General features: G+C 37.3%; 2 protein-coding genes across 7 annotated transcripts in view; one reads left to right on the plus strand and one right to left on the minus strand.

Annotated features, from left to right (window-relative positions):
- Window positions 1-8,099, minus strand: part of SDCBP (syndecan binding protein) — a 36,912-nt gene extending 28,813 nt beyond the window's left edge. For 4 of the 6 annotated variants that reach the window (XM_082720323.1, XM_082720321.1, XM_082720319.1 and 1 more), the window contains exon 1: window positions 7,964-8,099. The gene's annotated coding sequence lies outside the window, so the exon portion shown is untranslated. The remainder of the gene's footprint in view (window positions 1-7,963) is intronic. The other 2 variants (XM_082720325.1, XM_082720324.1) reach the window with 1 other exon arrangement.
- CYP7A1 (cytochrome P450 family 7 subfamily A member 1) overlaps window positions 7,328-23,146 on the plus strand; it is a 47,668-nt gene continuing 31,849 nt past the window's right edge. Inside the window, exon 1 of the mRNA XM_082720316.1 lies at window positions 7,328-8,130. The gene's annotated coding sequence lies outside the window, so the exon portion shown is untranslated. The remainder of the gene's footprint in view (window positions 8,131-23,146) is intronic.

Genomic DNA, 23,146 nt, shown 5'->3' on the forward strand with positions numbered 1-23,146 from the left:
AAATTTTTCCAAATTAAAAAATAAGTAAACAATATACTTGCAATTAATAAAAGACATAAAACTTTTCACTCAGTCATTCAAAAGGAAGAATTTTATGATACAGTATTTTGAAACAAGTCCCTTGATCCTGTTTTACTAATATATTACCATCTTTTATTCTTTTATATTTGTAGACCAAAATTTACTTGATATGGCTTTTACGTGACCAAATGAAAGTTGGCCTTTAAACAAATATGACTGGAAAAAAACAGTAATATAGTGAAATTTTTAAAATTCATCACATTGATTATTCTAATTGTTATTTACAGTATAAAGTATAAATGAAAATACTCCAAATACAGAACAAAGATGGTCACCCTCTCACTAAAATCATGAGCCATTAAAATTTGCAAAAGTGCTGCATTTTGACAATACAAGTACAAAAATTACCATATGGTGAGTAGAACTAGAGATGTATTTGAGATCTAGAATCAATATTATATTTTGACAACCAAGTTCATGAAGGAGAACCATAAATAATGATTAGCTGTAACAGAGACGTATTTGAAACCTGGGAACAGTATCAGATGGACATGTGCTAATTTCCTGCAGGACAACTGATGAATAATTAGTTGTACTCAAAAAGATGCTACCCATTTCAGCCATATATACTTTCAAATCCAAGAAAATTTAGAATAAAAACATGGGTTTCTTGGCACGCCAGAGTGGCTCAGTCAGTTAAACATCCAACTCTTAATTTCAGCTCAGGTCATGACCTCAGGGTCATGATATCGACCCCCTCATCAGGTTCAACGCTCAGCTCAGCATCTACTTGAGATATTCATTCTCCCTCTCCCTCTGCCCCCACCACCTGCTCATGCTCTCCAATAAAAACAGAAAAACAACAAAAACTCATGGGTTTCTTGTGTTCCAGTTATTAAAACTGTATTTCTTATAAAACCGTGCTTCAACTATCCCTTTACCCTCACTTCTGCAAATTTTTCTGAAGATAAATTAAAATATAAATAAGGAAATGTCCACGGGGCTCAGATGGTAAATGGTGACGACCAAGTCTGAAAGTACACAGAGGATTAATTAAGCATTCTAAGCGGTTCATAAATGATATCAATAAACTCACTTTGATAAAGTCCTAACAGCCATCTTCCACGATGGTATTCAAACCTGGCTAATCATCAGATCAGAATTATCTGGGCACTACTTAAAAACAGCTTCCTAGGCTGACACAGATTTCACCGAAGGACTTAAAAAATCTTCTTTTAATAATTATCCAGGGAGATTCTCAAAAGCCATCATAAAACGCGGCCATATAAATCTACCATTAAGTTGAATACTTTCTTCTTACCCTTAAGGTTCCATTTCTGACCTACTGGACTGGCAAAAATCCAAAGTTTGACAAGACTCTACCAGTAAGGTTTTGAGAAACACTCATACATTACCCATCGAAGTGTACAATTTCCATACAGAGTAAGTTTGCAGTATCTACAAAATTATAAACACAGATACCCTCCAACCCTGCAATCCAGGTCTTCAGTCCATAAATATATTTGCACATAAAAAGTGACATATATAAAAGCTTATTCACTGAAGCATCAACTACAATAGCAAAAGACTTCAAACAAAGGAGGAAGTTCTACATACAATATTGAAAGGGATTTAACATATCATTACATGGAAAAACAAAGCATGCTTTAGATCAATATATTAACAGGCTAACATTTGTGTTACAAGGAAGAAGGAGCTTAAAGATCTAGAAAAGGAAGTACAACCTAAACCTAAAGCTAGCAGAAGGAAATCATAAAAATTAGAATAGAGAAATGAACTAGAAAATGGGGGAGGGGATCAATGAATCCAAAAGTTGTTTCTTTGGAAAAAAAAAAAATCAACAAAATTGAGCTAGACCAAGACACAAAGAAGTGAAAACTCAAAATACTAAAGCTAGAAAATGGAAATATTCACACATTCTACAGAAATAAACTGAAAGTACTCTGAATATTTTACACCAAAACATTGGATAACTTAGATGCAATGGACAAATTCCAAGAAACATAAAACCTACCAAAACTAAATCACAAATAAATTAAGAATCTGAACACAGTGAGAAGACTGAATCAGTAGTCAAAAATCTCCCAACAAATAAAAACCATAAACATTAAGCTTCATTGGTGAATTCTATTAAACATTAAAAAAAAAAATACTAATCCTTCTCAAAATTTGAGATAAAGTTGAAGGGAACACTTCCTAACTTACTCTATGCCGACAGCATTAACCTGGTATCAAAGACAGACAGTCTGCAAGAAAGAAAACTACGAACCAACATCCCTTATGAACACTGCAAAAATCCTCAAAATATTAGCAAATTCAACAGCACACTGAAGTATTATACACATTTTAACAAATGGGATTTATTCCTGGAATATAAGGATGGTTCAACACACAAAAAATTAATCAACGTAACAGACCGCATCAACAAAACAAAGGGTAATAGAAAAACATATGATCATCTCAACTGATGCAGAAAAAATATTTAATAAAATTCAGTCGTCTTTTATGATTAAAAAAAAGATATTCAACAAAATAGGAACAGAAGAAAATTACATCTACATAATTTAGAGCCACATATGAAAAACACATCAAACATCATACTCAGTGGTAAGTGACTGTTTTTCCTCTAAGATCAGAAACAAGGCAAGGAAACCATTTCTATTCAACATAGTACTAGAAGTTCTAGCCAGAACTACTAGGCAAAAATAAGAAATAACAAGCATCCAAACTGAAAATTAAGTAAAATGATCTGTGCAGATTATTTAATTTATATATCTAAGGTTTAGAAAACTGTAAAGACTCCACAAAAAAAGCTGTTAGAACTAATAAATTCAGCAACACTGCAGGGTACAGTCAATGCACAAAATCAGTTGATTTCTATATATGAAAAATAATCTGAAAATTGTTATTGTCTTACAACAGCATAAAAATTGTTAATTGAATCAAGGAGATAAAAGGCTTGTATAATGCAAACTACAGGAGTACCTGTGTGTCTCAATCAGTTAAGCATCCAATCTTGATTTGGGCTCAGGTCAGGATCTCAGTATCACAAGACTGAGCCCCAAGTCAGGCTCTGCACTCAGCAGGAAGTCTGCATGAAATTCTCTCCCTCTCCCTCTAACCCTCATCCTGCTTGGGATCGCACTTGCTCTCTAAATAAATCTTTAAAAAAAAAAAAAGAGAGAGAGAAAGCTACAAAACACTGCTGAAAGAAATCAAAGAGGATATAAATAAAGTGAAGCACACCCCACATTCATGGACTGGTAGACTTAATACTGTTAAAATGTCAGTATTATCCAAAGTGATCTCAAGATTCAATGGAATCCTTATGAAAATAACAATGACTTTTTTTCAGGAACAGAAAAACTCATCCTAAAATCCATATGAAATCTCCAAGAACTCAAATATCCAAAATAATCTTGAAAAAAACAAAAGTGGAAGGCTCATACTTTCTCATTTCAAAACTTATTATAAAACTAATCAAAACAGTAGGATATTAGCATACTGCCATATAGATCAATGGAAAAGAACAGAAAGCCTAGAAATAAACCCTCACATACATGGTTAAATGATTTTTGACAAGAGTGACAAGACCATTCAATGAGTAAAAGCCTTTTCAACAAATGGCGCTAAGCAAATTGGACATCCATGTGCAAAAGCGTGAAGGTGGACCTTTACCTAACACTACAAAAATTAACTCAAAATGGTAAAGGACCTAAACTTAAGACCCAAAACAATAAAAACTCTTAAAAGAAAGCATAGGACAGAAGATTCATGACTTTGGATTTACCAGTGATTTCTCTGGACGTGATACCAAAGGTAAAGGTAACAAAAGATCTAGGCACAATGGACTTCATGAAAATTTTAAATTTTTGTACATGAAAAGACAGCATCAACAAAGCAAAAAAGCAACCCACAGAATGGGAGAAAATATTTGCAAATCATATATCCAATAAGGGATTAATCCCTTAATATCTAGAGTATTTAGAGAACTACTAAAACTCAACAAGAAAAAAAAATAATGGCAAAAACAAAACTAAATAGAAATTTCTCCAAAAAAGATACAAGAATGGCCATGAACACATGAAAACAGGCTCAAAATCATGAATCATTACAAAAATACAAATCAAAACTAGGAGATACCACCTCACACCCCTTAGAATGGCTACTATCAAAAAAACAAAAACCAAGTACTAAAGGAAAATTAGTCAGATATATGCAAAAGAATGAAACCGGACCACTTTCTCACACCATACACAAAAAATAAATTCAAAATGAATTAAAGACCTAAATGTGAAACCTGAAACCATAAAAATTCCTAGAACAGAGCATAGGCAGTAATGACTCTAACATGGGCTATAGCAACATTTTTCTAGATAAGTCTCCCGAAACAAGAAAACTAAAAGCAAAATTAACTTTTGGGACTCCATCAAAATAAAGTTTCTGCAAAGCAAAAGAAACTATCATCAAAACTAAAAGGCAACCTACTGAATGGGAAAAGAGATTGGCAAATGACATAACTAATAATGGGTTAGTATACAAAATTCATAAAGAACTTAACTCAAAGCCCAAAGAACAAATAATCCAATTTTAAAATGGGCAAAAACAGACATTTCTGCAAAAAACACATCCAGATGGTCAACAGACATATGAAAAAAATGTTCAGCATCACTCTTCATCATAAAAATGCAAACCAAAACCACAATGAGATATCAATTCACAACTATCAGAATGGCTAAAATAAAAAACAGGAAAAAAAACAAGTGTTGGTCATGATGTGAGAAAAAGGAGCCCTCTGCACTGTTGGTCGGAAAGCGAATGGTACAGCCACTTTGGAAAACAATACGGAAGTTCCACAAAAAATTTAAAATAGAACTACCCTATAATCTGGTAATTGCACTACTGGGTATTTACCCCCAAATACAAAAAAATGAATTCAAAGAGATACATGCACCCCTGTGTTTACTGCAGCATTATTTACAATGGCCAAACTATGGAAGCAACCGTGTCCATCAATAGATTAATGAAGATATGGGATATACACACACAGAGGAATATCCAGCCATAAAAAGGAATGACCTCTTGCCATTTACAACAACATGGATAAAGCTAGGGAGCAGACTAAGCAAAATAAGTTAGAGAAAGACAAATACTACATGATTTCACTCATATGTGGAATGTGGGATTTAAGAAACAAATGAACAAAGGTGAGAAAAAGAGGTAAACCAAAAAACAGACTCTTTACTATAAAGAACAAACTGATGGTAACCAGAAGGGAAGTGGCGGGGGTATCAGTGAAATTCGTGGTGGGGATTAAGGAATATATTTGTCCTAATGAGCAATGGATGATATTCGGTATTGTTTATTCACTATAATGTACACCCGAAACTAATATTACACTGTATGTTGACTATATTGGAATTTAAAAATAAAGTATCAATTAGCAGGAACGTGAATAAATGGGAAACCTTGTGCACTGTTTATGGGAATATAAAATGGTACAGCCACTAGAGAAAAGAGAATGGTGGTTCCACCAAGAAAAAAAAAATCCAAAAAAAAAAAATTAATTAATTATATGATCCATCATTCCACTTCTGGGTATACATCCAAAAGAATTAAAATCTATGTCTAAAGAGGTATGTGTACACCCATGTTCACAGCGGTGATATCCACAAAAGCTGCAAATGGAAGTAATCCAAGTGTCATCTATACATGAATGGACAAGCAAAATGTGGTATATACATACAATGGAACATTATTCAGCTTTAAACTGGAAGGAATTTCTGCAACATGCTGGGTGAATCTTGAAGACATTATGTTAAGTGAAATAGACCAAATACTGTATGATCCCACTTATATGAGATACTTAGTCAAAATCATAAATGTATAATGGTGATTACCAAGGGCTGGGGGAAGGAGAGAACGGGAAGTTATTGTTTAATGGGTATAGAGTTTCCACTTTACAAAATGAAGGTTTTTAAGGACGGATGGTGGTAATGGTTGTACAACATCGTCAATGTATTTAAACCTCTGAACTGCATACTTAAAAATGGTTGATTTAATAAATTTTGTTATGTGTATTTTACCACAATAAACAAGAAAAGAGGAAAGGGGAGAATATATGTTTGCATAGGTATCAAATATCCCTGGATGGATACCTAAAAAACAAAACAGTTGACTCCTATAAGGAGGAACTGTGGTTGGCTGGAGGACGTTTAAAAGGAAGGAGACTACACTGCACACCTTTTTTATTGCTTACATTCCAAGCCATGTTACTGTTTACTGCCTCAAAAATCAAATAAATGTACAAATTATGTTGGCAGCACTTGGAAAAGAAACTAATAAATCCTAATATAACTATTACTTGATGCAGGACATATTTTAAAGTTGTTTAGTGGAAATTTTTTTTTAGAAAATCTTGGCATTTACTACCTTAAAAAAAGTACCTAAATCTGGCAAAAACAGGAAAAAAAAATAGTTGACTCATGTTTAATTTAAGGAATGGTTTTATTGAAGAGTGCATTCAACTGCCAACTATTTGTAAATTCATCCTCTTCTGGTAAAGATTTTTATATCCTTATAATGCTCAAAATAACTAAAACTTAATGCTGTCCAAGTTAAATCTGGATAATGGACTATTTCCTGAACATTTTAAGGGACATTCCACTTAATTATTTTCATTCTATAGCACAAATCACCTGATCTGTAATATTTCTGTGCCATTTAAAGGAAAAAATTTACAGAACTGAAGTGGAACAAAAAACATGAAAAAAATTTTTTTTTTTTTTTTTTTTTTTTTTTACCATTTCCCTCAACCTCAAATAGAAAAGGTAAAGAACGGAAAATCTGTATTTTAATCACATACACTGAAGGTAAAGCTAACAGCCTGCAGCTGTTTTCAATTTAATTTTCCTTTTTAATCAATTGTTTTTTTTCTTTCAAACACGTAGATGTTAAGAGTCTGGTAAACCAAGTACTTCTCAAGAAATGTACTTACATAAAGAAAAATATAATCACAATATATGTGCTGCCAAAGCGAGCACAAGAAAAAAAAAATCACAATACGTATGCAGATAATAGATACAGACCAGATAACCTAGAAATTCCTTTCAAAACCTGGCACACTGGAAGGCTCCATAATTAAATAATTCCACTTCGGTGAAAAGGAAAACTTTCCACAGCCATATGCCTTCACTTTCCCATTATTACAAGGAAATCCTGAAATGAAAACTCTGAGTCATTACATCTCAAGGGATACTTCCTTCTGCACACACCCTGCCGGAACGTTTCTTCAGCGTTTCTTCTCCAACTTCTCCAAGAATAGGCGCGCAGCGAACGACCTCTCCCAACCCCCTTGCAGAAAGTCAAGGCTTGGCCCACTCGACAGACCCCTCCTTCCCCCCCTCCAAATCCAGGGCGGGCCGACTAAGCCACCCAGGAAGGTGACTGGGTCCAGTCCAAGGCACGCAGAGCACCGTGACGAGCCACGGCCAGCCGCTCTTCCCCCACCGGTCCCCAGCGATCCCAGCCAAGAGGAACAAAAACGCTCGAGACGGACCCGAACGAGGAGTCCGAGCTGAGGCGGCAGCTGCCGGCGTCGCCGCGGGCCGGGCCGCAGCGCTGCCCCGAACCCCGCCACACCCCCGCCGTTCCCCTCACCCTGCGCCCCAGTCCCGGGCGGGACCACGAAACGCAAGGGTCGCTGGCAGAGCGAGCGGCTCGCGCAACTTTCGCCCCGGGCTCCGGAGGGCGCAAGGACGGGCGCGGAGACCACTGAGGAGAGGACTTCGCCTCCGCTTCCCGAAAACCGCGGAGACCCAGACGCTCTCCGCTAGGTGACCCGGGGATCCCTCGCCTCCGCCCCTAGTCCCCGCACCCGGGACGCGGCCGGAACACCCCTCTCCCCCACACCGCTGCTCACCTAGGCCACAAGGACCCGCTCGCCGCCGTTGCCGCCCCGCCGCCTCCGGTAACTGGCACAGACTTCCGAGACCCGAAGGGAGAAGAGAAGCGCGCGCCCGAGGACCGCCCGCGAGGCGCGTCACGGTGCCGCCCCCGCCTTCCGCCCGCGCAGGCGCGCGGCTCCAGGTCAGGTGACCCAGTCCCTATGGTAACAGGCTGGGGGTACTGGGGGACGGGGGGGAAGGGCGTGGGCTGCTCCTGCTAGTGCTAGGGTCGGGGAGGGTAAAGTTGCCCACCCGCTGCCCGAGGTTGTGCTCCCCACCTTCTCGACCTTCCCCAGGGGTGGTATGGGAGGACCGGTGCCACCTGCCCTGTGCCGTGTTCCTGTGTGCTCAGGGTCGTTTGGTTCACATCACCTACAATACAAAGAGAATCCAGAGAACCTATCCTTTGGAGATTTCCTTCACAGCCTTGGACTTCCACCACTTTACTCCTACTTATCTGGACCCTCTCACTTTACCTCTCCACTCACAGGCTCAGAAACATTGCTTCCCCTAAACCTTCTCAACTCCTCGCCTCGTTACAACTTTATGCTTCGGCTTTTATTACTCTTTGTCCAACTGAGCTAAATAAAGTTCACTGGTTGTTCAAGGTTATGTATGGTGCTGCGCAAAAGCAATATCCCATAACCTAAGGCAAACACTAAGAGACTATATTTCTTGAGAGCTGGCTAGGTTCCAGATGCTGTCCTAACAACTTGATGTATGTAGTCTGAAATCCTTACACCAGTCTGTAAGACAGAGAAACTGAGGCACTAAATTGCCCAAGCATTAACTTAGAAGCATTTTATTTCTATTTAGTGCCATAACAATTTAATATGACAAAACTAATAAAAATCTGAGAATAAAAGAGATGACAAGTAAACAAGATGAAAGCTTGCCTTCAGAGAGCTTATGGTCTAGCTGATAAAGTAGACATTTAAAAATAGACAGTAGATTGGTAAGGAAGAACTATGCCTGTTTTTTAACAACAAACAAACATGTGACGTGATTATTTAGAAAATCCCAAAAGATGGGGCGCCTGGGTGGCTCAGTGGGTTAAGCCGCTGCCTTCGGCTCAGGTCATGATCTCAGGGTCCTGGGATCAAGTCCCGCGTCGGGTTCTCTGCTCAGCGGGGAGCCTGCTTCCCTCTCTCTCTCTCTCTCTCTCTCTGCCTGCCTTTCTGCCTCCTTGTGATCTTTGCCTGTCAAATAAATAAATAAAATCTTTAAAAAAAAAAAAGAAAATCCCAAAAGATTAACCAAAAAAACCCCTAAAACAAATAAACAATTATAGCAAAGTTGTAAGATACAAGTTTAACATACACAAAAGTTACTTGCTTATATTTTTCAGCAATGTACAATAGAAATTTGAAATTAAAGACACAATATCACTTATATTGGCACAAAAAAATGAAATACTTACGTATAAATCTAACGCATGTACAGAATCTATATGGGAGAACTATAAAATTTGGATGAAAGGAATCCAAAGTAAATGGAAAGATATTCCATGTTTAAGAATAGGAAGATTGAATATTGTCAGGATGTCAGTTTTGGGTGCCTGGGTGGCTCAGTTGGTTAAGCGACTGCCTTCTGCTCAGGTCATGATCCTGGAGCCCAGAGATCAATTCCTGCATTGGGCTCCCTGCTCTGAGGGAATCTGTGTCTTCCTCTGACCCGCCCTGTCTTGTGCTCTCTCTTTCAAATAATTAAATAAAAATCTTAAAAAAAAAAAAGAAAAGAAAAAGAAAGGAAAAGGATGCCAGTTCTTCCCAACTTGATAGATTTGACATAATCTCAATTAAAATCCCAGAAAATTATTTTTTGAACATCAACAAGCTAATCCTAAAGTCTTTATGGAAAAACAAAAGTCCCAGGAGAGCCAACCAATACTGAAGAAGGTAAACAAAGTCACAGACCTGACAGTGCCCAATGTTAAACCTTACTATAAAACTACAGTATTTGAAACAGTGTGGTATTATCAAAAGACTAGAAAAATAGATCATTGGGACAGAATAGAGCCTAGAAAATAGACTCACACAAATGTATTCAATGGATCTTTGACAAACATGCTAGTAAAAAAAAAAAAAAAAAGTCTAAACATAGACTCTATACCTTTTGCAAAACTTAATTTGAGATGGATCAATTGGGTGCCTGGGTGGTTCAGTCAGCCAAGTGTTTGCCTTCAGCTCAGGTCATGAACCCAGAGTCCTTGGATTGAGCCCCACATTGGGCCCTCTGCTTTGTGGGGAGTCTCCTTCTTCCTCATCCTCTGAGCCTCCTTCCTGCTTGTGTTCTCTCTCTCTGAAATAAATAAATACCATTTTAAAAAAAATGAAATGGATCATTGACCTAAATTTAAAACGCAAAACTAAACTTCTGAAAGATAACATTGGAGAAAATCTAGGTGGCCTTGGGTTTAGTCATAGTTTTTAGATACAACAAAAACACAATCCATGAAAGAAAAAATTTATAAGTTAGACTTCACTAAAATTTACAACCTCTACTCTGTGAAAGACACTGTTTAGAAAAGGAAAAGACAAGCCACAAACTAGGAGAAAATATTTGCAAAATACATACTTGATAAAAGGCTTGTATTCAAAATATTCAAAGAACTCCAAAACCTCAACAATAGGAAAACAACCCAATTTAAAACTGGGCAAAAGATGATCTCAGCATCCTGGAATGGAGTCCCACATCGGGCTCTCTGCTCAGCAGGGAGCCTGCTTCCTTCCCCCTCTCTCTCTGCCTGCCTCTCTGCCTACTTGTGATCTCTCTCTCTGTGTGTGTCAAATAAATAAATAAAATCTTAAAAAAAAAAAAACTGGGCAAAAGATCTGAAAAGACACCTCACTAAATAAGATACACAAATGACAAGTAAGTATATGAAAGGAGACTCAACAGCATAGAACATTAGAGAAATACAAATTAAAACAACAATGAAATGCCACTACACACCTGGGAACAAGGCTAAAATCCAAAATACTGACAACACCAAATGCCAGTGAGGATATGGAGCGACCAGAAAGCTTATTCATTTCCAGTAGGAATGTAAATGGTACAGCCATTTTACAAGGTAATTTGGAAGTTCTTACACAGATCAACATAGTCTTGCCATAGGAACCAGTTATCACGTTCATGGATATTTACTCGAATGAGTGGAAAACTTATGTCCACGCAAAACTCTGCACATAGCGGGGGTTCCTGGGTGACACAGTTGTTTAAGCTTCCAACTTGGTTTCTGCTCAGGTGGTAATCTCTGGATTGTGAAATCAAGCCCCGAGGCGGGCCCCACACTGCATGGAGTCTGCTTGGTATTCTTTCTCCCCCTCTCTCTGCCTCTCCTCCTGCTCATGCTCTTTCTCAAATAAATAGATAAATCTTTAAAAATAAACAAAAAGACTCTGTATGTGAATATTTATAGCTGCTTTATTCATAATTGCCCCAAACTGGAAGCAAACATATCATTCAATACGTGAATGGATAAACAGTGGTACACCCATTCTATGGAATAATATTTAGCAATAAAAAGAAACGAGCTATCAAGTTATGGAAGGACATGGAGGAAACTTAAATGCACATTGCTATATGAAAGCAGTCTAAAAAAGCTACATATTATACGATTCTAACTATATGACATTATGGAAAAAGTAAAACGATAGAGGCAGTAAGAGATAGTTGCCAGACGTTCAGGGAATAAAGAGAAGGATAAGCAGGTGAAACACAGGGTGGTGAAGATATTTTGCATGATATCATAATGGTAGTCAGTGACATTAGCATTTGTCAAAGCCATAACAGTATGTGGTGTGCGTACAGATAGTCTTTGTCCCCAGTTCCTGGATCAGAACTTCAGAAACCCTTTGGTGGGGAGGGTATGTGTTGTGGTGGGCACTGTGTATTGTGTGAGACTGATGAATCACAGACTTGTACCCCTGAAACAAATAATACATTATGTGTTAATAATTAAAAAGAGAGAGAGAGAGAGTAAGAAAGAAAGAAACACTTTGAGTTTCAGGAGTGATAGATGTTTCCTTGTTATGCTAATAAGGTGGCTAATAGCTGGAGGGGGAAGGAGCTCTAGATAGCTTCATGATGGAGGCTGGTTGTCAGGAAGACCAATCATTTGATCAGAGATGGGGTGCCTCGGTGGTTCAATTGGTTAGGTGTATGCTTTAGGCCCAGGTCATGATCCCGGGGTCCTAAGATCGAGTCCCACACTGGGCTTCCCGATCAGCCAGGAGCTGACTGCTCCCCCTTCTTGTGCACTCTTTCTCTCTTGTCTGTCAAATAAAATCTTTAAAAAAAAAAATTGATTAGAGAGTTGGTACTTTCAGCCTCAGTTCTTCCCCACTTTCAAGCAGGAGAGGGCACTGGAGACTGAGTTCATGCACAGGCTCGCAGGTAAAAGAAACAGGCCCTGTGCTCCTGACTGAGAATCAGAATGGATTGGACTTCTCAACAGAAATGCCTGAAACTGGTGAACAATGGAGCTATGCCTTCAAAGTTATAAGAGAAAGTGATTTCTAACGTGGAAGTCTATGTCTGAGGTAGATGAGATCATTCAAATTGGATACATGAAGATATTTTTATAAATACTGCAAAGAACCATAAAGTTTCTCTCTCATGCTCTTCCAGAAAGTAAATGACAACCTAAATGTGCATTTGCTGCACAAAAATAAGAATCCAACAAGGAAAAGAAAAAAGGGATGGGGAAATTTCCACAACACAGAGGCTTCAGTCTCAGAAAGGTGAAGATCGTTGAAGGACGTTGTTGTTGTTAAATGACAGCTAGGCAAGAGGCCCAGAAAGGAGCAATCCCACTTACAACTGGATAATAGAGGGCTCTAGGGGGACTGTCTCCAAGAAAAGTAGCATATTTGAACATAGCAAGAGATTCCTATTTCTCGGAAAGGGAAGGTGAATTAATAAGGAATTCGAGTACAAAGCAGTGGGAAAAAAATGAGGCAAATTGACCAAGAAAAGAAATGTAGTCATATCACTTTACATGACTCATCTTTGAATAATATTTATCTAGGCATAGTAAGATCAACATACTATTTATTAGCTTAGACCCAAACCATGATCACAGGTTAGCCACAGATGCTAGCTAATGTTATTTTCCAGAACATGTCACTTTCTTTGGACTTTGAATGGTCTGACACAAAAACAGACCCACAAATATGAATATACTCTAACAATTACCATGGGAGAATATGCCTAACCAAAGATATTACTACATATTAAAATCTCTTTATATTCCATGCTATGCCTAAAGTACAGTATTCTTATTTTTTAAAAATGCCTCTTAGGTCTCTTCCTGGTTTATAATGTTGTTTATAGTGAGGAGTAAAGATAAGAATGATTAAGATACATTTTTATTCCATTTTTAGAACGGACAACTTTGTTTTTTTAAGGCCCTTGAGACACTAATAATGCATAGTACTACCATAATTAATGTTGTTGCTATTTCTAAAGATTTAATTTTACCATAAAGACCAAAAACAGCCGATCACTTGCCCGTCACTTGCTCTACCAAATTATGCAATTTCCTCTTCCTTTTTGAAATCCCAGCCACATGACAAACCAGACTACCCTAAACTCTTTGTAATGCTTGCTTCCATTCCGGAACACATTTCCTTCCTCAGGGTTTTACATGAAAAAAATTACAAACAATGTTTTATTGAACAGTAAAACCACCACTTAAAACACACCTCAGCTGACCTTCCTGGAACAAATTTGTTTGTGTACATTCTAGAAAATCTCACTTAAAAGAGAATATTTTCCTGAAAATCAAATGTGTAAATTATATTTTGTTGATTCAGTCACTGTTTAAATGCACAAGGGGTGCTCCCTATTTCAAAAGAACATTGAAAGTAAAGACACTTGTGGAAAAGTGAGTAATTATTTCTTAGTAAACTGTACTTTAAAAGTTTGGATTTAGTGTAACTGGTTATTTTATAATAGAACATTCATGTGTAAATCTGAATAGCCTCTGTTGTTAAATTACCATTTTCCCAAGTATCCACAATTTTACAAAGTTACTTTTCTTTAGGTTTTTAATTTTAATTCCAGTTAGTTAACATACAGTGTTATATCGATTTCTGGTGAACAGTACAGTGATTCAACACTTCTGTATATCACCCTGTGTTCATCTCCACAAGTGCACTCCTTTATCCCCATCTCCTAATTCACTCATCTCCCCAACCATCAGTTTGTTCTGTATAATAAACATCTGTTTCTTGATTTGTCTCTCTCTCTCATTTTTTCCCTTTGCTCATTTGCTTTCTTTTGTTTCTTAAATTCCGCATTTGTGGGAAAACCTGTTATTTGTCTTTCTCTGACCAACTTACTTTACTAAGCATTATACTCTAGTTCCATCCACGTCTTTGCAAATGGCAAGATTTAATTCTTTTTTATGGCTGAATAATATTCCATTGTATATATGTACCACATCTTCTTTATCCATTCATCAATCAGTGGACACTTGGACTGCTTCCATATCTTAACTATCGTATATAATGCTGCTATAAACGTAGGGGTGCGTGTATCTTTTTGAATTAGTGCTCTTGTGTTCTTTTACAAAGCTGTTTTTAAAGTTCCTTCATCAGAGATTATTTCGCCATAGTGAAGTGATCATCAGTACTAAAAATTCTATCACATTCATGATACACATCTTTCACAGATAAAAAAATATGGTTGGATGACATACCAATAAGTTAAACGTAACTTATAAATATACTGAAGTTGACTTAAAATTAACTTAAATTATGGTATTTGACTTCCCTTTCAAAAATATCTGTTGCATTCTGCTTCACTAAAATATTTAAATTTTACCACATTAAGAGATTCCTTCCCTCTACAAAATAGAAATATTTTAGGGGGTTGCTGAAAATTTTCAAGCAAAATAAAAGTGAAATATGACTTAAAAAGGAAGAGTTTCAGTTGTCATTTGGGTCACTTGCATTGTTTCAAGGTTCTATTTTCTATATTCTTTCACTGACCATGATGAATAAGTGTTACAAGGAGTAAAATTTAAATTTATTTTAATGTACTTGATACCTAATTCTTATATAGAAAATATAAAGAACAGATCAATACTATAGAAGAATTTATGAGAGCACATTTGAAATAGCCATGTTGGTAAAAGCACAAAGCTCTTTTCCTACATCAGTGTCCAAAACAATCATTAAGGAACACTATAGGATTTTGAGTCTACTTCTATTCGAGTTAATTTTTAATAATATCTGGAATATTTAAGATCATCTGGGTTCTATTAAGAACGCAAAATCATTGAAGTCACTAAGTGCATCCACATTCCACAGGAGATGGGCCACACTGACATTTGGGTTAGCCTGAGCTCCATCATTTATTAGTTGAGTGTTCTTCTATCACTCAGGAAAGTACTCATTCAGCATATTAAAAATTGTATTTGCTTTTAACTGTGGAATTCTATCAGTGATTCCTCCCTATATTGTGAAAGCGCACACCCTTTAAAGGATGCCAGATGCTTTGTTCCAAGTTTGACATGACCAAAATGTCCAGATGTTCACAATCAACCATATTAGTTGCATTTACATGGCCAGGAAAATGCATAATTTCTGAACTGTATTCATAAGGAAAATTTCTATAGTTTCAAACATTTAGTCTCTTGTGTGTGGATAATGAGGCAATTGTATTAATTTGACTTTTGGATGGCACCCTTATTTCTCAGCTCTTGTCATAGAACTTACCATGTAATTTTACATGTAATCAGAAGTGATCTTGTCTTCGCTTTTCTTCCCAGTTGTTTCTTCTGTGTATTCATTACTTCATCTTATAGAAACTTCCTGAGGGCTGGAGCAATGCTTGAAATGGTCTTTGATGCTTGGGGAATAGAAGTTTTCCTATAATTCTAGAATTACTATAGTTTTCTTTTCCTAGGATCCATATTGGTTGTCAGATTTTAACAACTCAGAGCTTAAGATTTCTGTAATAATTAGTGTCAATAGGATTTCAGCTGCCAGGCCAAAGAGTAAATTGAGACATTTTCTTGGCCTCCTTACGTAGGCATGTCCAGAAGTACCCCTGAACAATTTGTCACCTGGTTGCATTATTTACATTCTTACCACTCCAGCTGTTAAATTTTTAACATAAGTCTGCATTCCCTGTCACCAAAAATGCCTTCAACAAGGTTACACAGTGAAGTAACAGAAGTCTACAAGATAAGGAGCAGATTGCCTAGACAATTAAAGGCAACTTGGGGCACATGGGTGGCTCAGTCAGTTCAAGGTCTGACTCAATGTCCACTTAGGTTGTGATCTCAGGGTTGTGGGATGGAGCCCCAAGGCCACTTCCACACTGAGCATGGAGTCTGCTAAAGATTCTCTCTCTTCTTACCCCTCTGTGCCTCCACATCTCCATCCTTGCATGTGCTTGTGTGCATGCATTCTCCCTCTCTCTCTCTAAAAAATAAAATAAATACACAAATAAATAAATAAGAACAATGAAACAAGGCCAGAAAGAGTATTTCATTATCACACTTACACATATATTTTTAATTATTTTATTTTGTTCATTCATGATAAGTAGACCCTTTAATCCCCAACACCTATTTCACCTATCTTCCCCCCCACCTCCCCTCTGGTAACCATTAGTCTGTTCTCTGTAGTTGAGAGTCTGTTTCTTGGTTTCTCTTTCTCTTTTTTTTTTCCCCCTTTGTTTTTGTTTTTTTTTTTTTTCTTTCTTAAATTCCACATGAGCAAAATCATATGTTATTTGTCTTTTTCAGTTGACTTATTTTATTAGCATTATGTTCTCTAGCTCTATCCATGTCATTGCAAATGACAAGATTATATTTTTAAAGTGTTTATAAATATTATATAGATAGATAGATATAGATATAAATCTATATATATATATATATATATATAAATCTATCTCACATCTTCTTCATCCATTCCTCAATTGATGGACACTTGGGCTGCTTCCATAGTTTGGCTATTGTAAATAATGCTGCAATAAACATAGGGGTTGCATGTACCTCTTTGAATTCATGTTTTTGTATTTTGGGGGTAAATGCTTAGTAGGGCAGTTACTGGGTCATAGGGTAGTTCTATTTTTAATTTTTTGAGAAATTTCCATACTGTTCTCCAGAGTGGTTGCACCAGTTTGCATTCCCACCAACAGTGCATTAGAGTTCCTATCTCTTCACATAGGTTGAAGTGGTATCTTGCTGTGGTTTTAATTTTCTTTGCCCTAATGATAAGTGATGTTGAACATCTTTCTATGTGTCTGTGGGCCATCTGGAAGTTTTTGGAGAAATGTCTGTCCATGTCTTCTGACCATTTTAAAATTGGATTGCTTGTTTTTTGGATTTAAGTTGTAAATGTTCTTTATATATTTGGATACTAATCCTTTATTGAATAAGTTATTTGCAAATATCTTCTTCCATTCAGTAGGTTGCCTTTTAGTTTTGTTGATTGTTTCTTTTGCTGTGCAGAAACTTTTTATTTTGATGTGGTCCCAATAGTTTACTCTTGCTTTCATTTCCCTTGCCTCAGAAGCATACCTAGAAAAATGTTGCTATGGCCAATGTCAGAGCCACTACTGCTTGTGCTATCTTCTAGGATTTTTATGGTTTCAGGTCTCATGTATAAGTTTTTAATCCACTTTGAATTTATTTTTGTGTCTGGGGTAAGAAAGTGGTCCAGTTTCGTTCTTTTCATGTGGCTGTCCAGTTTTCCCAATATCATATATTGAAGATATTTTTTTCCCCTTTGTATACTCATTCCTTCTTTGTAGAAGATTAACTGACAATATAATCGTGGGTTTATTTCTGGGTTTTCCTTTCTCTTCTATTGGCCTCTGTGTCTATTTTTATGCCAGTGCCATATTATTTTAATATATATTTTTGTATTTGTATTATACCCCTTGGTATTATAACTTGAAGACTGAAATTATAATGCCTCTAGTTCTGTTTTTATTTTTCAAGATTGCTTTGGCTATTTAGGGTCTTTTGTGGTTCCATATAAATTTTAGGATTTTTTTAGTTCTGTGAAAAATGCTGGTGGTGTTTTGATAGAGATTGCATTAAATATGTAGATTGCTTTGGGTAGTATAGCTATTTTAACAATATTTGTTCTTCTAATCCACAAGCATGAAATGTCTTTCCATTTCATTGCAGCATCTTGAATTTCTTTCAAGATGTGTTTTATAGTTTTCAGAATACAAGTCTTTTATATCTTGGTTACGTTTATATCTAGATGTGGCATTGTTTTGGTATAATTATAAATAGGATTGTTTTCTTACTTTCACTTTCTTCTGGTTTATTATTAATATATAGGGATGCCACAGATTTCTGTACAATGACTGACACTTTACTGAATTCATTTATTAATTCTAATAGTTTTTTGGTGGAGTCTTTAGAGTTTTATGTATATAGTATCATGTCATCTGCAAATAATGAGAATTTTACTTCCTCCTTATCAATTTGCATGCCTTTTCTTTATGTTATGTAATTTCTATGGCTAGAACTTCAATACCTTGTTGAATAAAAGTGGTGGGAGTTCCAAGACTAAAACGATCTATTTTTATAGGAAGCCTTCAATTTTCCACTTTTCTTTCCTGTGTTCCATATAAATAGGTATCAAAAGTCAGTTTCAACCCTTCAGCCAACTTATTCTCCAAAGAGATTTCTGTTCCAAGAATATTGTCTGTATTCCATTTCTGGATGAAAGTAAGCCCATAGTTATAGACTTTATATTTGGTCTCTATGTTGCCTGACACTTTCCCTGTATTAGCATAAGCATGACCAGAAGTAGAAAATTCCACTCCACTATAACACTTGGTTCTCAGATCTATTTTGACCATTCTGATTCCATATCCTTTATTGAAGACATCCTTGGTGGCCTTTCCTAGGTCATAGTAAGTTGGTGTATTACACATATCTTCAACCAGAGGGTCTGTCTCTGCTCTACCAGGGCAATGCTGAAGGTCTTCCTAAGTAATGTTGATATAGATTTTTCTAGACCAACCATCTATGGCTGGGCTCTGTTAGCCTTTGAAGGTTAGCTTACTGGCTATCAGGTGAGTTTTGACATAGACAAATGCAAACTATCACAGAATAATTTTGCCCTGTGTTACAAGGCTGCAGACTTCCAGCTGCACACTCATGTGAATCACGACGCTGAATCTGGAGGGTCTACCTAAAAGAAGGTTAATGAGAAGATTGAAAGGTCAATAAAAATTGCTTGGACAGTCAGCAATAACAATACCCATTTTGACATTGCTGCTAAATTCAAGCCGGGCTGTAGAACTTCTCTGCTAGAATAAATAATGCCAGCTTGATTGGACCAGATTATACTCAGACCCTTTGACCAGGCATTAGACTGACCCTATCAGCTTTAATCAAAGGAAAGAATTTCAGTGCAGGAGGTCACAAGTTTGGGTTGGGATTTGAACTAGAAGCTTAATGCGGTTTTGAGTAAGCATCTTATTCGTCCCTGGTAGTGAAGGGAACCCATGATGTTTTGGCCTTAAAATTCTTATGTGAAATTTCTAAAGTGTGAAATTTTTATTCTTCTAAAGAATTGTAATCCTCCGGGCGCCTGGGTGGCTCAGTGGGTTAAGCCGCTGCCTTCGGCTCAGGTCATGATCTCAGGGTCCTGGGATTGAGTCCCGCATCAGGCTCTCTGCTCAGCAGGGAGCCTGCTTCGCTTCCTCTCTCTCTGCCTGCCTCTCTGCCTACTTGTGATCTCTCTCTGTCAAATAAATAAATAAATATAAAAATAAATCTTAAAAAAAAAAAAAAGAATTGTAATCCTCCTCACACTGAATTCTATAGATCGCAGGTCCATCCTGAGTGAGGTACTTGAAGGCATGCCTAGAAGTCATCATGTTTGTGCCACATTTCATCTGAGTTCCACAGGGTTACTTGAAACATGTGCCTTAAGCGATAATGTAGTGTCATGTTACAAAGGAAAAGACCTGATCCTTCAGCAGGTCCACAGTACTTTCTCATGACCTTTCAATACATTGGTCTCTGTGCTGTAGTAGAATCTTTGGTTTTGCATCAGAGTGGAATAAGATAAACCAATGACATTTGGAACATTAAAAAAAAAAAGTGTTGAGAGTGGACATCCTTGTCTTGTTCCTGATCTTAGGGGAAATCTCTCAGTTTTTCACCATTGAGTATGATGTTGGCTATAGGGTTTTCATATAAGGCCTTTATTATATTGAGGTATGTTCCCTCTAGACCTACTTTGCAGAGGGTTTTTAATCATGAATATATATTGTACTTTTCAAATGCTTTTCCTACATCTACTGAACTGATCATACAGTTTTTATCCTTTTTCTTGTTGACATGCTATATCATGTCAATTGATCTATAAGTATTGAACAACCTTGCATCCCTTGATTGTGGTATATGATTTTTTAAATGTATTGTTGGATCCAGCTTGCTAATATTTTGTGCAGAATTTTTACACCTGTATTCATGAGATATATTGACTTATAGTTCTCTCTTTTTGTGTTATCTTTACCTGGTTTTGGTATCTGGGTGACACTGGCCTCATAAAATGAATTTGCGAGTTTTCCTTCCTCTTATATTTTTGGAACAGTTTGAGAAGAATAGGTATTCACCTGCATGTATTTTAAAAGGTTGTTTCCCTATGAAGGCCCACCCTTTTCGAGGGAGGCCTACATCACAATAAGCCTAATATCTGTCAAAGAGGTATATAAGATAACCAAGGAATTTTTCAGGAGCGAGATCTGGGCTGGGCCTAGGAAACTGGGACAAGTAGGTGTATATACTGTTGCTATTTGAAGCCAAAGGTCTGGATAAGGATACTCAGAAAGAGAAGTGGATATCAGAACTTTACATCTCTGGAGAAGTGCAGGGATGGCGCTTCCTGACCAGGGTTTTGAGAGGTAGAGAAGCCCTCTGAGCTATGCCACAGGCACAAAAGTATGAAGTATTCCATGTGCTTAGGACAAGTAAATTTCCTATTAAAAGTACAGGGTTGTTACCGGAACTCTGGAAATGCAACAGTATGACATCCATTTTTTTTATTCTTCGGTCCTGATGGCCAGTGCAGGATGTGTGGTCCACACTGTACAATGGGAGCTGCAGGTATAGTCCTATATCTTGTTTTTCAAACCAAGTTAGAACTGTCTGTTTATGGTTTTACAGCTAATTCTTCCCAGTGCCCTCAGTAGAGCTGCAAGACACCTTTAAGTGTTAGCTTTCCATATGCCCAAGCATATCCTCTCATTTGCATTTTCCAGGAACCCCATCTGAGCAATTTGTCTTCTGTCAGTTCCGGGGAGGTTTTCTGGGGACCTTTCATCACTATTGCCCGAGACCTTTTCCCACTGCTCTCCTGTCCCAAGCCCCTGACTCCTGCATCCCACCACTCATGCTCTCATTCTGGAAGAGTATATCTCCTCTGAGAATAGGAATAAAATGTTTAAGTCTTGATATTTTTCAAGACTTTTTTCCTAGATGATTCCAGAAGATGAAATTATAGAAGTTAGCAGGTCGGAAAGCCAACTGTGGCCATAAAATTGGCACTGAGATGTGAAAGAGGAATGTTGTATCAGTTATACTTTGTTCTAGAGCTATTCGTACTGTTTTCCTAGCACAGCTAGTTTTTTTGTTAATAAAATCATGTATGCATTCCTTTAAAGCTTTGCATTCTACAAAAGCATGTGCTTAAAAAAGGGCATATGGGATAAGTAAGGTTAGAGGCAGAACACACTAACTTTATAACAGGAGTGCTAACAAAAACCATAAACATGTATTTGTTTAAAAAACATTTTATTCACCTATTTAGAGAAAGAGTCTGTGCATGTAAACATGGGGAGTGGCAGAGAGAGAGAGAATCTCAAGCCAACTCTGTGCTGAGCACAGAGCCCTGTGCTGGACTTGATCTCAAAACCCTGAGACCATGACCTGAGATGAAACCAAGAGTCAGATGCTCAACAAGCTGAGCCACCTAGGTGCTCCAGGTTTTTTTGTTTTGTTTTGTTTTGTTTTTAATGGCTTAGTTTGTCTCCACTAGCAGCTTGCCCTGTGTAGACTTTAAATTTGGGGACTTACACTTTCTTCCTTGAAATATAGAAGCATTTGCTTCCAAGAGAGCAGATTTATCAAAATTAAAAATCTGATTCAGGAGGATCCATCATTTAAAAAAATACAGAAGGAAGGCTCCTGGGTGGCTAACTCTGTTAAGCATCTGGCTTCTGCGGGGGTCATGATCTCAGGGTCCTGGGATCAAGCCCCACTTCAGGTTCCCTGCTCAGCAGGGAGTCTGCTTCTTACTCTCCTTCTGCCTCTGCACCCCACCCATGTTCTCTTGCTCTCTCTCTCAATAAATAGATAAATAGTCTTTAAAAAATTTTTTTAATATATTTTTTTATTTGACAGAGATCACAAGTAGGCAGAGAGGCAGGTAAAGAGAGAGGAGGAAGCAGGCTCCCCTCGGAGAAGAGATCCCAATGTGGGGCTCAATCCCAGGACCCTGGCATCATGACCTGAGCTGAAGGCAGAGGCTTTAACCCACTGAGCCACCCAGACACCCCCCAAAATTTCAAAATACAGAAGGAAATATTGCAAGTTTCTTACCTGTCTTCATAGCTCCAGGCAAATAGTTTAATGTAGGGAAATGTGCAGCAGCTATTGAAACCACTAACCCCACCCTTGCTTTCACTAAAGGAAGTTACCTCTGCAGGATTTCTTTCTTAAGGCATTCATATACTGTCGCTGAAGCTTGCTCTTTAATTGTGGAGGGAGTTTGCTCCTGATTTCTTGGAAATCACATGCTGAGTAAAACTGTTTATGAACCAAAATGACTTGAGCATTATTACATTGACATCATTTCCCTACTTACCGATTGTCCGTGAGCTCATTTGTGTCGCCAAAACACGTGTGATGGCAGAATAGATCGGACGTTTTGTTCTTTGAAAGACTTAAGGGAATACACCACCCCTAGAATCTTAACACTGTTTTGTTTTGTCTCTTCCCTATTTCCTCAATCTTCTCTCCATGTTTCTTTTCTTCTGTTCTCTACAAACTAGCAAAAACAGGCTTGCTTTAGTGGGGATTATGTTTGGTTGCATACAGAAAGCTAAAATAAAGTGTCTTAAACCATATGGACATTTGTTTTTTCCTACATAAAAATAAT

The sequence above is a fragment of the Mustela nivalis genome (assembly GCF_964662115.1).
Source record: "Mustela nivalis genome assembly, chromosome: 2".
Classification (NCBI taxonomy): Eukaryota; Metazoa; Chordata; class Mammalia; order Carnivora; family Mustelidae; genus Mustela; species Mustela nivalis.